Below are 15033 nucleotides of genomic sequence, written 5' to 3'. Positions count from 1 at the left end.
TCAATCAATCAGTCAATCAATCAATCAATCAATCTATCTATCTATCTATCTATCTATCTATCTATCTATCTATCTATCTATCTATCTATCCTTCCGTCCATCCATCCTTTCATCCATCTATCCATCCTTCCGTCCATCCATCCATCCATCCATCCTTCCGTCCATCCATCCATCCATCCTTCCGTCCATCCATCCATCCATCCATCCATCCTTCCGTCCATCGAGCCATCCATCCATCCATCCTTCCGTCCGTCCATCCATCCATCCATCCATCCATCCATCCATCCATCCATCCATCCATCCATCCATCCATCCATCCATCTATCTTTCCGTCCATCCATCTATCCTTCCATCCATCCATCCATCCATCCATCCATCGATCCTTCCGTCCATCGATCGATCCATCCATACATCTATCCTTGTGTCCATCCATCCATCTATTTATCTATCATCTATCTTTCTATCCGTCCGTCCATCCATCCATCCATCCATCCATCCATCCATCCATCCCTCCATCCATGTTTGTCATTCTATCTATCTATCTATCTATCTATCTATCTATCTATCTATCTATCTATCTATCTATCTATCTATCTATCTATCTATCTATCTATCTATCTATCTATCTATCTATCTATCTATCTATCTCTCTCTCTGTCCGTCCGTCTGTCCATCCCTCTTTTCTTCTATATATGGTAAATTCAGGTCATTCGGGACACATTTAGTGATCTCAATGGCAAAACGTGTCTTAATTTACCTGAATTTATCCTATCTGAAAGTCACAATTCATTGAATACATTAGGAAGAACACAATAGAGAGTAGTGCCACAATCTATCCCATGGTTGTAACGTTACAACCAGCACAAAAAAATCATAACATTTGTAATCTCAAATAAACTGAACTTTCCTTCGCGACCATCCACCCAAATGCGCATGCGCAGTCAGTCTTCTTTACTAACCCGAGGGTACACTCTGTGCAGTATGATGTGCTCCATGCCCAGAGTCTCCCGAAAAAAGCGACCGCAGCACACTCATTTAATTAGGAGGCAGAAATAGTGTCTGTCTTTTATATTGGCTCTTCAACAAGGAGTCTCGAGAACCGTAAAGTCACAACGGCGCCTCCCTTTTGAGGAGCACTCGTAACGTCATAACTCTTCATAACGCGGCTCTGCTTCTAGGATGTGACTGAACCGCGCAGTGCTCGATCTGGGGGACTGGGGGGGATTACCGACCACGAACTAGCCTACCACTTCACGGACTATCAGTGTGTGTGTTTTAACTGCAGACCTACAAAAGAGCATAATGGTAAGTTGATTTATGACCCAAAATGCTGTCTGTGTAGTGTTAGTCACCTCGCAAAGTTTTGAGAGACCCACATTTGAGCTGGTCTGGAAGTGAAACTGACCTAATAACAAGTCGGGCAGTTCATAAGTAAGCTTTTTAAATTAGTAAAGTGATCGATTTTAGAACAAATATTTTATTCAGGGGTAAAATAGTATATACATGTGTCTAGAGTGGCATCTGTAAGACTGTAACTTACACGCGCTTGTTACCAGTTGTTGATGTAACTAACAATCCGTTACGTCTATAGTTTTCAGTTGTGTCTGTTGTTAATTGAGGTAAAGTTTGTGTCATATTCCTACATTCGCTCATTTCTCAATAGTGACAACTATAAATGTATATTGTTTACCACGCTACTTTGAATACTGGGTCTAAAATTACATGTTTGATTCAGTTCAAAACAACATGAACACAATTTAATTGACTGTTAACAATGATGTAGCTGCTTTAGTCAGTGTCTGCTAATATGATTTACTTATTCAGAATTTGCAAAGAATAATTTTCTGAAAAGATATTATCATGGAGAAAGTCCCAATCTGTGAATATAAAACCAACTTTTCTTAATTATTGAGGTAAAATTGGTTTCATATTCCTACATTTGCTCATTTTTGAACAGTGGCAACTGTATATTTTGTTTACCACATTACATTGAGTATTGGGTCTAAAATTGCTTGTTAAGATTAACTTCAAAACAGCATTAACACTATTTGATTAACTGTTAACAATGTGGTAGCTGCTTTCTAATTTGTGGTCTTAAGGTGAAACTTAAAAAATAACAAGTCGAGCAAATTGTAAACTTATCGATAATGTAAACAAACCTTTTATTTTGAGTTAAAATAGTTTAGACATGTTTAGAGTGACTTTAAATGTGCTTGTTGCCAGTTGTTGATTTAATAATCCGTTATATTTATAGTTTTCATTTGTCTGTTGTTAATTGAGGTAAAGTTTGTGTCATATTCCTACATTCGCTCATTTCTGAATAGTGACAACTATAAATGTATATTGTTTACCACGCTACTTTGGATATTGGGTCTAAAATCGTATGTTTGATTCAGTTCAAAACAACATGAACACAATTTAATTGACTGTTAACAATGATGTAGCTGCTTTAGTCAGTGGCTGCTAATATGATTTACTTATTCAGAATTTGCAAAGAATAATTTTCTGAAAAGATATTATCATGGAGAAAGTCCCAATCTGTGAATATAAAACCAAATTTTTCTTAATTATTGAGGTAAAATTGGTTTCATATTCCTACATTTGCTCATTTTTGAACAGTGGCAACTGTATATTTTGTTTACCACATTACTTTGAGTATTGGGTCTGAAATTGCATGTAAGATTAACTTCAAAACAGCATTAACACTATTTAATTGACTTTTATGTGGTAGCTGCTTTCTAATTTGTGGTCTTGAGGTGAAACTGAAAAAATAACAAGTCGAGCAAATTGTAAACTTATCGATAATGTAAACAAACCTTTTGTTTTGACTTAAAGTAGTTTAGACGTGTTTAGAGTGACTTTAAATGTGCTTGTTGCCAGTTGTTGATTTAATAATCCGTTATATTTATAGTTTTCATTTGTCTGTTGTTAATTGAGGTAAAGTTTGTGTCATATTCCTACATTCGCTCATTTCTGAATAGTGACAACTATAAATGTATATTCTTTACCATGCTACTTTGGATATTGGGTCTAAAATCACATGTAAGATTCAGTTCAAAACAACATGAACACAATTTAATTGACTGTTAACAATGGTGTAGCTGCTTTGATAGTCATTGGCTGCTAATAAGATTTCCCTTTTCAGAATTTGCAAAGAATACTTTTCAGAAAAGATATTATCAGGGAGAAAGTCCCAATCTGTGAATATAAAACCAAATTTTTCTTATTTATTGAGGTAAAATTGGTTTCATATTCATTCATTTGCTCATTTTTGAACAGTGGCAACTGTATATTTTGTTTACCACATTACTTTGAGTATTGTGTCTAAAATTGCTTGTTAAGATTATCTTCAAAACAGCATTAACACTATTTAATTGACTGTTAACAATGTGGTAGCTGCTTTCTAATTTGTGGTCTTGAGGTGAAACTGAAAAAATAACAAGTCGAGCAAATTGTAAACTTATCGATAATGTAAACAAACCTTTTGTTTTGACTTAAAGTAGTTTAGACATGTCCAGAGTGAATTTTTTTTAGACTTTAAATGTGCTTGTTGCCAGTTGTTGATGTAACAATCCGTTAAGTTTATAGTTTTCATTCGTCTGTTTGAACAGTGGCATTTGTATATTTTGGTTACCACACTACTTTGAGTGTTAGGTCTGAAATTGCATGTAAGATTGACTTCAAAACAGCATTAACAAAATACAAAATACAACAAGTCGAGCAAATCGTAAACTTATCAATGACGTAAACATACCTTTTATTTTGGGGTAAAATTGTGTTTAAATGTGTTTAGAGTGACATTTGTTTAGACTTTAAACATGCTTGTTTCCAGTTGTTGATGCAGTAATCTAAAAGGTCTGTAGTTTTCATGTGTCTCTGTTGTTAATTGAGGTGAAGTTGGTTTTATATTCCTACATTCGCTCATTTCTAAACAGTGACAACTGTATTGATTGTTTACCATGCTACTTTGAATATTGGGTGTAAAATCGCATGTAAGATTCAGATCAAAGCAACATTATTACAATTTAATTGACTGTTAACAATGATGTTGTAGCTACTTTGATAGTCATTGGCTGCTAATATGATTTCCCTATTCAGAATTGGCAATGAATACTTTTCTGTAATCATATTATTAAGAAGAAAGTCCGAATCTGCGAATATAATAGCCTATCTCAGTGTAGAAAACTGACAAACATAACTAGTCGAGCAGTTCTTAAATAAGTTTTTGAAGTTGTAAACTTATTGATAATGCAAATAAACCTTTTATTTAGACTTAAAATAGTTTATACATGTGTCTAGAGTGACATTTGTTTAGACTTTAAACGTACTTGTTGCCAATTGTTGATGAATTAATCCATAAAGTCTCGTTTTCATTTGTCTCATGTGTTAATTGATTAAAATTAGTTTTATATTCCTACATTCGCTCATTTCTGAATAGTGACAACTGGATAGTGTACAATAGTGACAATATTGTGTACCATGCTACTTTGAATATTAGGTCTGAATTGCATGTAAGAATGACTTCAAAATAACATTAACACTATTTAATTAACTGTTAATAATAGTGTAGCTACTTTGATAGTCATTGGCTGCTATTATGATTTCCGTACTTAGACTTTGGAAAGAATACTTTTCTGAAATTGATTTCATTAAGGAGAAAGTCCAAATGTGCAAATATAAAACCAACTTTATCTTAAGTTCCACATTTGTGGTCTCGAGGTGAAACTGAAAAAAAAAGTCTTGCAATTCATAAGCAGATTGTAGAGATTGTAAACTTATCGAAAATGTGAACAAACCTTTTATTTAGGTGTAAAGTAGTTTTGACGTGTCTAGAATGACATTTTAAGACTGTAAACATGCTTGTTGATAAAATAACAATAACATAAGTAAGTTTTAAAAGTCGTAAACTTATCGATAATGTAAACAAACCTTATATTTAGACTTCAAATAGACATGTGACATGTGATAGATAGATAGACATGTGTCTAGAGTGATGTTTGTTTAGACTTTAAACGTGCTTGTTGCCAGTTGTTGATGCAATAATCAATTACATCTATAGTTTTCAGTTGTGTTTGTTGCTAATTTATATTCCCACATTTGCTCATTTTCAACTCTGACAATTATTTGTTATGGTTTACCATGCTTCTCAGTCTAAAATCGTATGACTTTGAAACAACATTAACACTTGTTAAATGACTATGAACAAATGTTGTACTGTTAATATGATTTCTCTGTTTAGAATTCGCAAACAATACCTTTCTGAAAATATACTTTTAGGGAGAAAGTCTGAAAGTATAAAACCAAATGCTTTAGACTACATGCTGTCTGTTTTTATCAGCTCCCAAAGTTTTGAAACCTTCTACATTTGTGGTCTCGAGGTGAAAAATAACAAGTCAAACATGTTATTAACTAAACTTATTGAGATTAGAACAAACCTTTTTATTTTGGCGCAAAATAGTTTGCACATGTGTCTATAGTGACAGTTTTAGACTTATTTGCCAGTTGTTGATGCAATAATCCATTATGTCCAATTTTCAGTTCTGTCTGTTATTCCTAATAATCCCATCATGCACAGATTTAAGCAGATTTAAACAGTTTTTATTGGTTTCCCAAGCTGGTCAGAGTGGTTTTCAGCTGGCATTTTAAAACCAAGACTTGAATATTGGACTTTTGCCTATACCAGCACATCTTCAACAATTATTAGAGACTACAATGATAAAACAAGAATTAGTTTTAACCTTGTTTTTGGCAGCATGTCAACTCTTCATCCAAAAGATCATCTTTGCGTTGGCTCACTGATGTTAATGTAGTGCTAAAAAGTTGGGTTTTAACCTGGCATCAACATTAATTCATGATGTTTCACAAGCTTAAGATAAAGGATGTGATCTGCAAACTGGCTTGTTGCTTAATTCAAATGTCTTAAGCTTTGTTTTAAAATTGTAACTCATTTAACCCTAAAAATAGCCTGTTTATTATCATTATTTTTATTATTATGATTGTTATTAATAATAATAATAATAATATTGAGCTGTTTAACTGTATTACGCAGTTTTTTTAGCAGTCAAATTACATTTTTGTGTTTTTTTTTAAACAAAATAAGTGGTTTTAAGAATAAAAACACAAGTTACAGCTTTAAATTTTGAGATATTAATTAAATTTCCTCATACTTTTATTAATTATATCATACTTTTTTTTAAAACCATGATTAAAAGAAGACATTCGCTAAAACGTCAGTCTGTGTAACAATAGTGTATGTCGAAAAATCTTTTGAAGCATATTTACAATCATATGAGATGACGTATTATTATACTCTACAGTTCATATTTTATATTACAGTTTATTATTATACTATACAGTTGGAGTTTGGCCTTACAATACTCATTGATTTTAATGTTTTTATCCTTCAGATAAACAGCCATTTATCATTAGGACATTTTTATTATTATAAAATTATATATAATTAAATTTAGTATGACCACTTATTCTTTTATATATTTTATTAAGCACAGATTAGAATAAGTGATTAGTTGAGTATGAAAATCAATGGGTATTTCACGCTTATTGTGATATATTTTTTGCCGAAAGATATTTGACTGATTAACGTGGACACATCCTATGCAAATAAAATAAATTTTATAAATGTTATATGATGCTGATTCCACAATAGGAAGGCTCATCTTTGACCCACATACATTTGCTTAAATAAATATATGTTATTTTATTGGTGCGAGAAGTTTCAGTCAGGATTGCGCAGGGCTCATATTATTGCATAAGTCTGAGAGCAACTGGCTAAGATTTACAGAGCATGTAGAAGTTAAGTAATGATTAGCAATACACTCAAGATCTTAAGGGCATTACTCATCACATTATCTGATTTACTTTCTCCATGTATTGAAAGCCCAATACTGTAATGCATTTTGTGGTGAGGATATGAGACCGGATGCTCGAGGTGAAAGCTTTTAAACTTCTTTAAATGCTCAGATGATGTCTCTTTCCGTCAACCATTGGAATGTGTAGATCTTGCAATTGAGAGTTGAATTGCAGTGTTTCATGTAGTTGAAAACAGTAACAAGAAGGCAAGCTCAGATGCACTCTTCTGATCTAGGGTCAGTAAGCATTGTGATTGTACATTTACACTTACTAGGCTAAAATGATTAAATTATCATTTAAATGTCAACTGAAGATCCTTTAAAGGATGCCCCTTTTTACAAGAGGTAAAATATGTAAGAACATGTGCATATATTTAGGTGACTGTAGGGTTGTAACAATATACCGGTATGACGGTCTACCACGATTTGAACGTGCACGATTATCATACCATGAACAATTGCATATCAACGGTTTTAACCCTTAAAGACCGAGACAGCCTCCCGCGGCTAAAAATAAGTATTGCTCTTAAATGTTAAATGGCATAAAGAAGAGAATCTCAGCTTTCCAGTGCTGTATCACATAACATTCGCTGACTTTCAGAGGCTCCGGAATCAGTGCGGTTACGTCATCAAAATTTGACAACGCTGATTTGACAAAGAAACGCTCGTCACTGTGTCTCCGGACAAACCAGACATGATACATTGATGCATTGTCCCTCCTCCATGCCCAGATTGGTTCAAACTCGCTATGTCACAACCAATAAGCATAGGATTCACTTTTGTTTGTGGACCAACACTGAGCTTTTTGAACAACACGGATTGAGAGATAGGCATACATTTATGCGCGGCTAAATAAAACGCAAAAAAAAAAAAGTTTTGCATGAAATAATCCTCATACTAAGTACTTTTGCATCCACAGCAGCACAGAAACATGACAAAACAGTGACACAGCAAAGACGAACTGCTGCTCTTGCTGTTTTCAAAAGACGCAAATGAAGGTGCAGCTGTTTGTCTGCATTGCAGACAACCATATCCAAATCCATATCCACAGACAACCATATCCATGCTGGCACATAAAACCTAAGGATGTTCCATATTGAATCTAGTTTCGTTATGTAACTATTTATAGTATAGTAAATATTTATATCTATTTTTTACTGAGGATTTGCACCATGTTTATTTGGACTTTATTTGGACTTTGACACATTATTTATTATTTTCTTATTTTTTTATTTGTTCATTGTAAGTGGTGTTGTTTATAGTAACTGAAAATATATTATTTGGAAAAAGTCAAATTTGCTTCACTGTTCTATTATTTTGTAACATTTGTAACATACCGTATACCGCGAAACCGTCAAACCGTGGTATTGTTTTAGACGATTATCATACCGTAAAAAATTCATACCGTTACAACCCTAGGTGACTGTCACTTTAAATTCAAATGAGATTGTGCTCATGTGGTCTCTTCTTTACATTTACGTTATCACACATTTAGCTCTGTGTTCTGCACTGTTATTGCATATTGACTTCAGTTCCGATTATATTCTAATCATTGTATTTATTGATAGATTGATTGATTTATTTATTCTGTTTAATTGATTAACTGGAAGACGTGATCTGATTTGTGTGTGTGCCTAGCGTACAAAAGTACAGCTTAGTCTCTTTATTGTTAATTTGGGGTCGCCACTGCGGAATGAACCGTTAACTTATCCAATATATGTTTTATGCAGAGTATGCCCTTCCAGCTGCAACCCACTGGGAAACATCCGTACACTCATTCACACTCATACACTACAGACAGTTTAGCTTACCCAATTCCCCTATAGCGCATGTCTTTGGACTTGTGGGGAAAACCAGAGCACCTGGAGGAAACCCACATCAACACGGGGAGAACATGCAAACTCCACACAGAAATGCCAACCGACATAGCCAAAGCTCGAACCAGCGACCTTCTTGCTGTGAGGTGATCGTGCTTCCCACTTCGCCACCATGACGCCAGATTAATTATCAAAACTCTTTTTTTGTGTGTGTGTAAAATGCTAATGGTCTAATCCGAATCAATGATCTATGCTAAGCTAAGCTAAAAGTGCTCTCGTCAAACCAAGAGATTGACTGAATGAATTAAAAAATGGTAACATTTAACTCTTAATGACTTGTAAAATTTGCATATTTTTTAAAAAAGTACACCATATCCATAGTCTTTGTAAAGTGTTTCAGGCAGGAATTAAAGTATTTCCAGCTTTTATAATGTGCTTTTCTCTGAATTTTCTTTACTTTAAGGCTGACATATTCATTGTAAAAGCCAAAAAACATTCAATGGTCTGTTTACAGTGATGAACAGAGGCATTCAGACATTGGTTTGTTAAGCTGGAAGCATCACGAGTTCCTCAGATGTCAAAAGTCGAGGCCTTTTCCTAAGACAGCAGATCATTGCAACATTTACATGTGGTCCTGCTGATAAAGGCCAAGCTCTGCATGTGTTTCTTAGATAGAAGTTTGGAGGTTCGATATTCTTTTCAGGCCACTGGTTAAAGCTGATTGCGTGAACTTCCCTTTTTTGTTTCCAAGGAACTTTTAGTCAGCTTTACACACCCAGACAGTGCATGTTTTAAAATGGAAGTGCAAAGAAATGTCCTCACACCCTTAACTTATTTGTCTTATTTGTGTTTCTTCTCAAGAGTGAGGTATTTTGAAGAATGAAAGGAACAGACGTTGACCTTTATGTGTTTTTTCTTACTGTTGATTTCAATGGCCACTCATTTCCAAAATCGTCTTTTGTGTTGATAGAAAAAACACGCTTATAAAGGTTTAGGGTCACTTGAAGGGTATTTAGTGAACTATCCCTTTAAGAGATGTACTGTAAACGTGCTTCTAAATGACTCAAATTGCTGAGGATTTATCACTTGCAGTGTCATATGTTTACGTTCTGAACATTTATAAATACACTTCCTTATGTACATGACCATTTTTAAAACAATGTCTGATGGTAAATCATACTAAATGTTTACTATTTTAGGTTTGGTAGGATCACCTAAATGACTTACATTTGCTGAATGGCAGAATAATGAGATACTTTTGTTTTAGAGAATTGTTTATTAATTTCTAGACAGTCAAAAGTTTACACACATTTCCTTGGTATTTTTTTTTTAGCTTTGCTGTAAAGCCAACCCAGGCTCATTGTGGAAACGTAGCCCCGTGGACGTTTCTGCGGACCGCGATTTACGTCCCGGGAGGTACGTATTCGAGCGTTTTTTGTTTTCGCGGATCCGCGAGAGGCCGCTGTGTGCGCTTTTTCGCGTCTCGGGCACCTCTCGGGAGCGCGCGGCGTTCGCGCCCGCGCCGTTCGCGCCCGCGCCGTTCTCGCGCGAAAAGCCACCAGATCGGAAAAAAAAAAAGCAAAAGCCCTCGTCTTCGATTTCGACCGCATTTTCGGATCCCGCCGCGTTCTCGCCCTTATTTTTCGGATTCCGTTCTTCGTCTTACCTGATTTTCGGATCCTGCTGTTCCCCGGACTTGATCCCGGTTGTCGTCCACCGCGGCCGGCTCCGGCTCCTCCTCTGGGGCCTCCGCTCCGCCGACGCAACGCTGTGAGCTAAGCGGACAAACTGGTTGCATCGGGAAAACCCTCCACTCGGAGGCGAGCCGTCGGCCGGCGAGCACAAAGAGGAGGGGCGGAGCGGCGCCACACCACCACGCAGCGTTCGCTCGAAAAAAAACAAACGCGGCCTTTACGTACCTCCGGCCATGTAAATCGCGGTCTCCAGAAACGTCTGCGGGGCTACGTTTCCAGAATGAGCTTGGGTTGTTTAAAGCTGTATAACTTTGGTCAAATGTTTTGGGTATCCTTTCACAAGCTTCTCACAATAGTTTGCAGGAGTTTTGGCCCATTCCTCCTGACAGATTTGCTGTAACTGAGTCAGATTTGTTGGCTGTCTTGCTCGCACAAGCTTTTTCAACTCTGCCTACAAATTTTCTATAGGATTGAGATCAGGGCTTTGTGATGGCCACTCCAAAACATTCCCTCTGTTGTCCTTAAAGCACATTTGAACTAATTTGGCAGTATGCATAGAGTCATGGTCTGTTTATAAGACCCATTTCCATCTGTGTCTTAGATCTTCACCAGCACATGCAACCTCTGTTAGAAAGTAATTCCGTCATTCAGAGGTAATAATAGTCCAAAAGGTGATGATAATAATTAATCATGGCAGTTTGTTCATGTTTTGAGCTGCTGAAGGAATCATTTTCTCTTTTGTTTTTCCGGCTTCTCCTTTGCTTGTTTTTGCACGTCACTCTCGCGTTTGTCCGTTTCTGAAAGGATCAGATGTCAGAAGCACTTCAATAATCACGCACATGTTTTTATCATCAGCTCAAGAAGTTCATCATTTCAAATATAAACACGCTCGCAAGCGAACGCGAGCTCTTTGGAGAAAGCGAAACCACTCATGCTTTTGGACGACGTCGTAAAACAAAAACAAGACACGGCAGATATTGTTCTTCTTGGCTTTGTGGCTGTTCGTCAAGATGTTGACTAGGTATGGGACTGTTTTCAAGGTATACCGCTGTTTGGAAAAGTCAAAGTTTTAAAACCGTCAGAATTTTCTGCTATACCGTTCCCAAAGTATGTGAAAGATTTTTTATTTGTTTTTTAGGACAACAGTATCTCCAGCAAAAAAAAATATCCAAAGATGCCGCTTGACATTGTAAAGAAATCTGTGTTTTTTAAATTAATGAAGACAGCAGAAGTCAATGAATGATTTTAAATATTTAGCCTGACGTGTTTACGGCTCCAAAATATCTGAAATATTTCTCAAAATAAAATATATTGTGCTCAAAGGAGAAACAAGTTTTTGTTTTTATTAAAACATTTTAAAATATATATATTTTAGAGCAGTAATCACAGTACAGTATTACCGTAAAACATGATATTTTTATCCAAGATTATCATACCATCCTAATCTTATACCAGCCCATGCCTAATGTTGACAAGGTCTAATGGTTGAGCTCAGGTCAACCATGGCTCATTATTATTATATGTATATATTATTACGGTGTAATGTCTTGGCTGTGTATTTAAAACGGCGCTTCCTTTGTTTTCATTCTCCTAGCTTGTGCACGTGCTAGTGACATTTCTTTGTAAACCAATAGCGTTCAGCTGCATGTCTTACTCTGCCTTTTGATACCCTTTTGTCATGCTAGGTACCCTTTCAAAAGGGTACTAAATAAGTGGTATGGTACAGTTAGCTTTTTAGTACCTTATAACAGTGGGAACGGCCATAAAAGCGTACTGAACTGAACCGTACCGAACAAAAAGCTATTTTGAAGGAAGTTGAAAACCTGAATTGACTTCAATTTGTTTCTCCTACGGAAGTCAATGGTTACCAGTTTTCAGCATTCTTCAAAATATCTTCTTTTGTGTTCAACAGAATAACGAAACTCATGAAGGTTTAAAATCCACACAAGCGTTAGTAAATAGTGAGAAAATGTTTATTTTTTGAGTGAACTATCCCTTTAAACACAACCAAGAATCGACGAAAGTGAAAATTTAACCTGATGTTTATAGAGTCATCTTTAATAACCTCTCCCACGCACCCAGCTAAATTAAACACAGGCTTTAACATCAATCCCATCTCCAAAATTGTGTAATTACCCATAACCTCTATCACCTTTGTGGATCGCTCAGGTCTTTCACCCTGTTCCTCACGCTTTTACACAGAGCTGCATTCAAGGTGCTTTTAATGAGCTCCACATGCTGAAGGCTGTGAGGCCACGCTCCCGAAACAACCTCAAACAATACTGCTCTGTGTGGCAAACCCAGAGCGAACACACAGGAAAAAAGAGTGCTGGTGGTTCAGAGGTAAAGCCTTTGGGCTAGTAACCACTTCAGCTTTGACCTCAGCCAGAAAAACTACCATCACTGTGTTTGGAAATCAGATTAAAGGGTTGGTTCAGCCCAAAAATGAAAATGTACTGACAGTTTACTCACTCACAACAGTTTTTTCATTTTCTGTTGAACACAAAAGAAGATATTTTGTAACTTCAGTTTTGCAAATTTGAGTTGGTTTTAAATGAACTCTGAGAAGAATCCTGATGCTCTGGGTCATTAAACCCAGTTACATTACATCAAGTTTCCACACACATTTAGAATAATTTAGTCACACAACATTAACCCGTACTGGAACAGCTTTGCATTCACACGTCACAGCCTGGAAAACAAAGAAGAAATAAAATATTGTATTTCTGAAATATCAATGTAGTTATAGTGTATATAAAGTATTTGTATTTCACTGTATGTATTACACTGTACACTGAAAAAAGTGTTGCGTGCAGAACTGTTGCAAACTATTTATTTGTGTTGAATTTAAACATCAAATTAAATTTAATAATGTTAAACTTAATTTGTTTGTTTAAATTCAGCCCAAATAAATAGTTTACAACCACTTAACGTAAAAAATTGAGTAAATTCAAGGAATCATCTTTGAATATTTTTTTCAGTCTATGTGATATTTTGTACTTTTTTTTAAATTTAGTAAAAACAAATGTGTATTTTTTATTTATTTATTTATTTATTTATTGATTTATTGATTGATTGATTGATTGATTGATTGATTGATTTATTTATTTATTTATTTATTTATTTATTTATTTATTTATTATTATTATTATTATTATTATTTAGTTTTTTATATCCTGGCAAGTGTTGTCCACTGTAACTTGTTCATAAACAAAGGTTGACAAAAATCACATGACTATACTGTAAAAAAATTAGGGATGTCTGGATCAGGTTTTTTAGCTCTCGAATCCGAGTCATTTAAATTTTGAGTATCGACCGATACCGAACTCTGACCTGATACTTCTATAATAAAAAAATAATAATAATATAAATAAATAAATAAAGAAGAGCGAAGAAACAGATCTAGGATGTTCCTTATTTTTATTTAAATCCCCTTATTTTAACATTCAACAACTTTGTTAACAAACACAGCACTTCTGTGAGGTAGCTTGAACAATCAAGTAATAACCTAAATTCTTACGTGCTCATAAGCATAAGAAGTTCAGGGTTCTCTACGAAGGTGAATGGCAGGTCACTCATTGCGATCATTTGTGCTATCTTGGCTGTGATGCTCTGTGCCTGTCACGGGGCATTTTTTCTCTCCTCTTCAAACTCTTCTGCTGCGTGAGCTGACTCGTCTTCAGTTGGGTTGCCTGGGTAAACTCGCTGTATGTGCCGGGTGTTTGTTTTTGAGCTGCTTTATCAAGGTTTGTTGTGTTTAATGTAGCTTTTTCCTTTCCGCCTCTTGCAATCACACGTTTAAATATCTCACAGTTTGTTATGGCAATGTTGTGGTCATCAACTTTATAATACCTCAAGACTGCAGACTTACTCATGATGTTAAGAACTCTGCACTACTGCATAAATGTGTTAAAAAATAATAAGTATATATATATATATATATATATATATATATATATATATATATATATATATATATATATATAACTATAAATATACATATAAAAATATTTTTATATGCATAAATATGACTTTGACCTGCTAAAATACTTGATTAAGATTTTGTATTATAGCCACATGCTTCCTCATTCATTTCACTTGTTGTGCGTCGTGTATGAGCAAATGGGTGATGGTTTCATAGTTTCATATTGCAATTATTTTTTATTTCACATGACTTTTCAAAACTCAAAATTAAGGATTTACCAAATTTATCTCTGACCACTGCAAACAATAATTATTTACTAACCACAAATTTTAAATGTGTCAAAACAAGCTAAATATAGCTGTGTGCAATACTTTTTTATTTAACAAAAAAATTATTTAAAAAAACAAAGAAAAACAATTTACTTTTAAAAAATAAATATTGTCATGTATCAAAAAGATGCACAGTAATCTGTCCATGCTGAGATCTGCAGTTAACTACACATAACTAAAGAGTTGACCCCGTATTAAAGCTGTATTATTTAAAAAAAAAAAAGATAATTAAACCATGTTAAAAAATAATAATCTTGAGCAAAAGAAAGCAGGTGGAAAACATATATTATGTGTGTGATAATAAAAGGATAATCACACGCATACGTTTAAGGTCAATTTCAAAGCAATTTTCAAATGCTGCTGCTTACAAAAAGACAAATTTGGAGCTCTTGAAAGCAG

At 34.9% G+C, this 15033-nt stretch overlaps 1 protein-coding gene across 5 annotated transcripts in view; it reads left to right on the top strand.

Annotated features, from left to right (window-relative positions):
* The first annotated feature begins 953 nt into the window (after window positions 1-953).
* The window catches only part of st3gal4 (ST3 beta-galactoside alpha-2,3-sialyltransferase 4), a 54313-nt gene continuing 40233 nt past the window's right edge, over window positions 954-15033 (top strand). For 4 of the 5 annotated variants that reach the window (XR_015514284.1, XM_087291961.1, XM_087291964.1 and 1 more), the window contains exon 1: window positions 954-1305. The gene's annotated coding sequence lies outside the window, so the exon portion shown is untranslated. 5 annotated transcript variants of the gene reach the window in all.

This window comes from Danio rerio, chromosome 18 (assembly GCF_052040795.2).
Source record: "Danio rerio strain M-AB ecotype USA chromosome 18, GRCz13ab, whole genome shotgun sequence".
Classification (NCBI taxonomy): domain Eukaryota; kingdom Metazoa; phylum Chordata; class Actinopteri; order Cypriniformes; family Danionidae; genus Danio; species Danio rerio.
The sequence above is the reverse complement of the archived record's forward strand: the minus strand, read 5'-3'. Positions and strand labels throughout refer to the sequence as shown.